We start from the raw sequence: 8,160 nt of genomic DNA, 5'->3' as shown, positions 1-8,160 counted from the left end.
CACACACACACACACACACACACACACACACACACACACACACACACACACACACACTGCTGTCCAGGGCCATCTCTCAGGGATCCACTCTACACCATGTACATAGAGTTCATGAACCTGCCCCTTCCCTCCCGACACTTCAAAGGTGTATACGCAGCCCTACATACCTTTAGCTTCCAATACCTCCAGCCTCCGATCCTTCCATGGCCTCTCCCACCACCTCCAACACACGCTTCCCAATCCCCAGCTTCAATGGGCTCCCTGGGGATCGTTCAAGCGACTGACCCGGGCCCCCAGCCCAGGAAAGTCCCCGGCTCTTAAGGCCTGGGCTCCGCCCCTTCCCCACGCACCCTTTCCCCTCCCCAAAGTTGGGGGTACTCCGCTGGGCAGTAGAGAACAGACCGGAAGGGGGTTGCCTCAAGCCCCCCTTCCCCCAGAAGCCACCCCGCTTTCTCCAGGGCCGGGCGCTCCCTGATCCTTTGCATGATCTCCTTTTTTTCTGCTGCTTTTTTTCTTTTTTTTTTCTTTTTTTGCAAACTTTGCCCGCGCCCCCGCGGCCCGCTACTCACCCGCCGCTGCGAACAGTCGGCTGGACTGGGCGCACGCCCCGCTCCGCTCCGCGCCTTTGTATCCGCAGCGCACCGGGTCGCTCCGAACTCCGCGCTCCAGGACCGGCAGCGCGGCCGATGGGGGTTGTTGAGGGGGGCTCCTGAGGTCGTTCACCCCGGCTCCGTCCCAGACCACTCGCCTCTTTCCCCCTCGAGGCCCCGGGGACAGGGGGCCGGGGGAACTGCAGGGCGCTCAGGCTCCCATGGCGGGACCGAGGAGGACCAAGCAATCGGGGATCAGGAATCAGATCTCCAGCCGGCGGCGGAGGGGGAGGGGACAGAGGGGGAGGGGACCGAAGGGGGGCAGGGGGCGGGGAGCCTGCTCCCAGGTGCCGCCTCCCGGCTGTTCCCGCAGCCGCCGCCCCTCCCGCCGCTGCGTCCATTGTCTGCGGCCCGGCTCTTCTCCAAGTCGTGGCACCCCCAGCTCTGCGCCTGGCCATACCCTGTGCCCTCGGGATCCTGGGAATCCGCTCCGGGTTTGCGAACCTGGCCAGGAAGGTGGGCTTGATGCTACCTCGATTCTTGGCTTTGGTCCAGCCCGAAGCCCCTCTTGGAACTGTCTCCTTCAACCCCCCGTTGAAGACCTTTCCCCTAGGCCCTGATGCTGGCCATATTCTCTTCTTTGGGACCACAAACCCGGCCACACGAAATCCATTGGAATCTAAGACGTGGGAAGATTGATCCCCCAGGCCCAGAGCTGCGAAAAGGGTCATCCCTGATTTTAATTAGTGACAAGAGACAGGCCCCTCTCCCATGTATACGGAATTTCCCTGACACCATCGCCACCATACCCCCCTTCTTCCAAAAATAATTTAATTACTCGGTGTTCTAGCTGTGAGCGACGACCGCCTAGTCAGACTGGGACGCTCGCTCATTAACACGTTTTCCTCCCCTCTGGTTTGAGTGTTGGGATTAATTACAAAGGGAATCCTGCCCTACGGGAACGGGGGAGGGGGAATCGACGACGAGGGCCCGCGACTTCAGGCGGCGGAGGAGAGGGGGGCCTTCTCCCAGGAACCTCGAGTAAAAAATGCCTGGGTCGGTGCGGAATTCCTAGCTCTCCACCCATGGACTTTTGGGTAGTTTAGCGTTGCAAGTAGGTCCCAGAGAATGTAGGTTAGCACAAAATATCTGGCATTTCCACTTCAGAGCACACTAAAAAACAGAGTTCCTAAAGCGGGAAAGAACCCAACAGGGGAGAGCCTACCATAAAGTGGCTGTGGGAAGGCCAGGTTGCCTTCGGAGTGAGTGAAAGCAAAAGTATTATTATATCGCCGCTAGTATTATTTACCCTGTAACCTGCCACTTACCTTGAACAGTATGGCTTCAAAAGCATCTTCACACACGTCTCAACACCCCCACCATCTCCACCTTTCAATTCTGATACCTGCCCTCCCAACCCTGTGATTAAGAAATCCCAGGCAAGGCGACTCCCAGCCTCCTTTCTCTGATAGTCTTTCTGAAAACTCCCTCTTGTCGCTGCTGTACATCTAATCGGTCCCCAAATGAGGACAGGTTGTCTTTATCTGCGTTATGACCGTTGGAAGGTGAAGAACCAAAAACAAATGTGTCCTGTCCACCTTGCCCAAACCAAGACTTCAATAGTCATCATTTCAAGTACCACAGCCTGTGCAAACACAGTGGTCCTCATTCACCTACGTCTATCTTGTGCTGACACTGGGCTGTTCTGGGGGTCCCATAACACCAGGAATGTAAGAGAAGGACACATGGCAGGAGAGCAGGAGACCATAAAAAGAGATAGAAAAGACATCAGAGTCCCCTGCCCCGTCCAAAGCATACCTCCAGTGTTGAACACAAGTTTATAATTTGACAGAGCTGGGGCTGCCATGTCACTGGAGGTCCTCTGCTATGTTTAGTGTATATTATATTCATATTCTGCCAGTTTTTTCCCCAAACCTCAGAAGACCCTCAAAGAATTGGAAACAAGTATCTGATGTGAGAATCACAGTCGATTTTTTTTGTTTGTTGTTGTTTGTTTGTTTTTATTTTTTTGATACAAGGTCTCTCTGTACAGTCTTGACTGTCCTGTAGACCAGGCTGGCCTTGAACTCACAGAGATCTGCCTGCCTCTGCCTTGTGAATGCTGGAGTAAAGGCATGTGCTACCACTGCCTAGCTAGATTATAGATGATTTTGTAGACTGGCCCCAGTTAAAGCTTGAAATGTCAGTCAAGATGCCAGGTCAGTACACGAGACTTTAAAATTAATGTCCATAAGGCATGAGCCTGGAATACACTCCATTCTTCCTTTTCTCTTCTGAGGATGAAATGTAATTGATAAATTGTATCTGCGATGATGAAAATACCGTCTTATAGAACTGTCCGACATTAAACGTAACTGTTCTACATACAGCTCTCTGAACAACCCTCCACTCTCACCCACTGGATGAATTTCACACATCCTCAAATCACAGAGTGGAAGCCAAGGCCCAAAGACAAGAGTCAGTCATGCATTCAGATCCTAGCCTAATTCTTTAGGAAGAAGAGCACCTTCCGAGACAGGTGATATCTAACCACAATTTTCCAAGAACAACATGCTGAGGCAGAGCAGGGCTGGAAACTAAGGAGGTCAGGAACCTGAAGGACCATGTAGAGGGACTATTGGACTTTGTTTCATTACATAGTCCAGATCTCTTTATGTAGTCAGGCTAACTTGGAATTAAAAACCCTCCTGCCTCAGCCTCCCAAATACCACCATGTCTGACCTAGCATTCTTGGATGTTGAATGCACAAACAACTTATTTATTCAAGCCTCAATTCTATTCATGTAAAGCATACTAATGAGGTAACAGAAAGCGGCTCCTCTGTAGAGCCACAAGGTCGATAGAACCAGTGAATTCCCAGTCACGTTCCTCTTCCCACTCCTGGGTCTTTCTGGATTCTTCTTCAGGGAAGTGATTCCTAGTCCAAAGTCAAGGCCTTCAGTAAAATCTCTTCTAAATCCTTGCCAGCTCAGGGTCGTGGGCAGTAGAGATGGAGCAAGCAGACATCCCAGAGGTGTCTCAGAAACCCTGAAGAGAAGATTCAAAAAGTGAGAATAGTTTCTCTTCAGGAAGACAATCAGGCTATAGGAAATGCCTGCTTTCCTGCATCAGTAAAGCTGTCCCTGGCCGGGTGAAGGTGGCACACTCCTCTAATCCCAGAAAGAAAGAAAAAAAAACAGTAGGTTACTGTCCATGTCTTTCCTTTCTAATATCTTTCTTTTCTCCATTTTCATCCGTCTCAAACTTTTGTGGCTCTCTACTCATTCAGTGCTTCTTAATTTTGAGTTTCCTTGAATCCAATTCCATTATCACTAATCTAAAAAGTTACCTACAAATTAAATGGGTGATTCTCAACCTTCATCATAGATAATAATCTCATGTGGAACTTTGAAAATATTGCAATGCACAGGACTCATCCCATACTAATTAAACCAGAAACTTCCAAGGTGTTATCCAACTATGGGCTTTTTTGTTTGTCTCTTTGTTTGTTTTGTTTTCTTAGTTATTACTCTAATGTAAAAATGGCTACTGTAGCTTTGTTTTGTTACTTTTCTGGTCCTGTGATAAAACACTGTGACCAAAGCAACTTATAGAAGGTGAAAGACCTGGATAAATAAATACAGACCCCTCTAGAAGGAAGAATAGAGCCAAAATCTAGCAGGAAAAATAAAGCCAAAAATCTAGCAGGAAGAGAAGAGCCAAAAATCTAGGTTAGCCCATTCCGTGACTCTGTTCTAGGAACTAGCTGACCATAAAGTTAGATTATAATCTTGAGAATAATCTTGAGAAATGGGGAGTTGCCCCCTTGTGATTATCACTGGTATTTTCGGAATTTTCCAATGACACCTTCCTACCCTCTTTGGGTTGCGGTTTCTTCTCCTAAATACCCCTTCTCCCAGCTATTCGGGGTCAAACTCCTCTTCCCCTGCATGGGAAATGAGTTTCGGCCCCAGTGCGCTGGTTCCTGTCAATAAACCTTGTGTGATTGCAGCAAGGACAGTCTCCCATGAGTTCCTGGGGGTTTGTGTTATCCCGAGACTTGAGTGAATGAGAGTCTCCCCACTCCGGGGTCTTTCAAAGGGAGGGTTTATTTGACTTATGGTTCTAATGTGGTGAGAATCCATCATGGTAGAGAAATGGGGCAGGTATGGTGGCTGGACAGAAGCTGAGGGCTCACATCTTGAACAGACAGTAGGAAGCAGAGACAGCAAATGGGAAATGGCATCAGAGTTTTAAACTCTTAAAGTCTGCCTCCAGTGACATCATTTCTCCAATAAGGCCACAGCCAGAGCCTCTCCAGACAGTGCCACCAACTGAGGACAAAGCACTCAACTGCCAGGTAGTAGAGAGGACATCTTATTCTCTACCACTTTTTGATTCCCTCCCCCCACCCCTGGGAAAATAAATGACGGTCCTGCTTTTCTTGAGAGGCGGGTCTTGTCCCTTTCCACGTCTGTCAGTTATCCCCAGTGTCTCCCACACCTGACTTTGACCTCTTCACTCATCTGCATCTCACGTAACAAAATCAAATAACAAATGGAGGTAGCTCAGACTTTTAATTCCAGCACTTGGGAAGCAGAGGCAGGTGGATCTCTCTGGCCAGCCTGGTAAAACAAAAACAGTTCCAGGACAGCCAGGGCTACACAGAGAAACCCTATCTTGAAACAAACAAACAAACAAACCAAATGCCTCCCTCCACTCAGTACCCATCTTTGCTTCAGCTTTCTCCTCCTTCTCATTCTACTTTCCCCCCCCCACCACAACCCACCCACCAGTCACAACTGTGTACCCAAGGATCCTGCTCCACCTCCTAAGTGCTAAGTGCCAGGACTACTGGTATGTGCCACGTTGGCTCGTTTATATGGTCCTGGGGATTGAGAACAGGGTGTCATGCATGCTTGGTAAGCACTCTGCTGTAGTAATAAGAGGAGCGGGGCTGCATCCCCGGCACCCGGCCGCCCACATGACTAGTTTATGCCTCGAAATAATTACACAGACACTGTATTCTTTTAAGCACTGCTTGGCCCATTAGCTCTAGCCCTTACTGGCTAATTCTGATATCCCGATCAACCCATTTCTAATAAACTGTAGCACCGGTCTTACCGGGAAGATTCTAGCCTATGTCCATCCTGGGTCGGAGCTTCATCGCGCGTGTCTGCCCGGGAGAGCGGAGCATGGCCTCTCTGAGGCGTCTGCCCCCGAGAGGAGAGCTGTCTAGTCTGAGCTCACTTCCTCTTCCTCCCAGCATTCTATTCTGTTTACTCCTCCCACCTATGTTTTAACCTATGAGGGCCAGCCAAGCAGTTTCTTTGTTTTTTTAACCAATGACCTTCCTCCATCACTCTGCTAACTGAGCTATACCCACAGACTCACCTTACCATTTTAAAGGGATATATTCCCCATCAGTATCCTTTCTTCTACCTTCACTACAAAGCTCTCTGGGATGGCTGCCTCCTCTTCCATGCCTAGACTCCATCCCCAAGCTCCTTCAGCCTTCACACTGCTCTCCCCGAACCATGTCATTCTCTCCTGTCAATTCAACCAGTGCTCACTTACTGACACTTCAGACTCCAGGTCTCTCATCTAAGCAGCAGATTCAAGTTTCCAACTTCCTACTAGGCATTCAGGCATGTACATTCTTTGGGTACCTGTCCTGGTCAAGATTACTATTGCTGTGATGAAACACCATAACCAAAAACAAGTTGGGAAAGAAAGGGTTTATTTGTCTTCTGCTTTCACATCACTGTTCATCATCCAAAGAAGTCAGAACAGAAACTCAAAGAGGGCAGGAACCTAGAAGCAGGCACTGATGCAGAGGCCATGGAGGAGTGCTGCTTACTAGCTTGCTCCTTGTGGATTGCTTCTTATAGAATCCAGGATCACCAGTCCAGGGGCGGCCCCACCCACAATGGGCCGGGCCTTCCCATATCAATCACCAATTAAGAAAATACCCTATAGCATCAATTCTCAACCTACAGGTCTCGAACCCTTTGGGGGTTGAATGACCCTTTCACAGGGATGCCTAAGCTACCCCATCCTGCATATCTGATATTTACGTTACCATTAATAACAGTAGTAAAATTACAGTTATGAAGTACAAACGAAAATAATTTTATGGCTTGCTGTGGAATAATCCTGTTCGCTGTGTGAATATGTGTCACTATGATTAGTTTAATAAACAAGTTAACTGGCCAATAGCTGAACAGGATAAAGTTAGGTGGGAAAGATAGACTGAGAATAATGGGATAAGAAAGAAAAGAGTCAGAGGTGTCACCATCCAGATGGACATAAAAAATGGGATAGTGGTACAAGCCATGATCCTGGGGCAGCACATAAATTAATAGAAATGGGTTAAGTTGCAAGAGCTAAATAGTAATAAGCCTGAGCTATTGGCTGAGCAATTATAATTTATATTAAGTCTCTTGTAGTTATTTGGGACTGATGGCCAGGACTGGGAAAGAAACATTCGCCTACAAGGATTGGGGGTCACCACAACATGAGGAACTGTATTAAAAGTCAAAACATTAGGAAGGTTGAGAACCAAACTGCCCTAGAGACTTGCCTACAGCTCAATCTTAGGGAGGTATTTTCTCAGCTGAGGGTCACTCCTCTCCAGTAACTCTACCTTGTGTCAAACTGACATAAAACTAGACAGCACAGTACCTAAAATGTAAAAATTTTCAAAGAAATATATTATCTTCCTTCAGAAATCATGACCACCTTGATTTATTCAGAACTTTACCACTTCTAAACTTGCTTCACCTCTTCCAGTCCTCCTATCGATTGCCAATGGAATTTTTCTTTTCAAAAAAAAGTTTGTTTTGGGACCTGGAGAGATGGCTCAGAGGTAAAGAGCACTGGTTGCTCTCACAGAGGTCCTGAGTTCAACTGGAGTTACAGACAGTTGCAAACTACCATGTGGGCACTGGAAACAAACCTAGACCGTCTGGAAGAGCATCCAGTGCTCTTAACCTGCGCCATCTCCCCAGTTCGCAAGTGATCTCTGAAAAGAAGACAATATGAACCTTAACATTAGCAATGAATACACACACAATGAAAAATACAGTTTAGTTGCATACAGTGTTTTGAGTCTATGTTCCCAACTACTTAGGAAACTGTGGCAAAATGGTGGCTGGAGTTTAGGCGTGCAAGGCCAGCCTAGAGGTCATAGAAAGATCCCCGTCTTGAAAGCAGGAAGATGAGTGGGGCTTGAAGATATACCGCAAGGGTAGAGATCGTGAGGCCCTGGATTATGTAACATACTATAAAATAGTTTAATACTATATATATAGTTTAATACTATTAATAGTTTAATACCATTTACATAGTATTAAACGCACACACATATATAAATATAATGTGAATAAAATAAAATGTTCTTTAGGAATACATCTAACAAAAGGTGTTCAAATCAAGTTTACTGAAAACTACAAAATACTAATCAGAACAATCAAGGAAGATCTAAATAAGTGGACTGGTGTACACTTTCATGAATTGAAGGACTCAGTAATATTAAGATTTAATTTTCAGCCTTTAATCCCAGCACTTG

General features: G+C 47.1%; 1 protein-coding gene across 3 annotated transcripts in view; it reads right to left on the bottom strand.

The window, feature by feature from the left end:
- The window catches only part of Vangl2 (VANGL planar cell polarity protein 2), a 26,947-nt gene extending 26,092 nt beyond the window's left edge, over positions 1-855 (bottom strand). For 2 of the 3 annotated variants that reach the window (XM_013354258.2, XM_013354260.2), the window contains exon 1: positions 570-855. The gene's annotated coding sequence lies outside the window, so the exon portion shown is untranslated. Of the gene's footprint in view, positions 1-167; positions 331-569 lie in introns of those variants that run through there. The other variant, XM_013354259.2, reaches the window with a different exon arrangement.
- Positions 856-8,160: the final 7,305 nt, after the last annotated feature.

Source organism: Microtus ochrogaster, unplaced genomic scaffold (genome assembly GCF_000317375.1).
Source record: "Microtus ochrogaster isolate Prairie Vole_2 unplaced genomic scaffold, MicOch1.0 UNK35, whole genome shotgun sequence".
NCBI lineage: Eukaryota > Metazoa > Chordata > Mammalia > Rodentia > Cricetidae > Microtus > Microtus ochrogaster.
The sequence above is the reverse complement of the archived record's forward strand: the minus strand, read 5'-3'. Positions and strand labels throughout refer to the sequence as shown.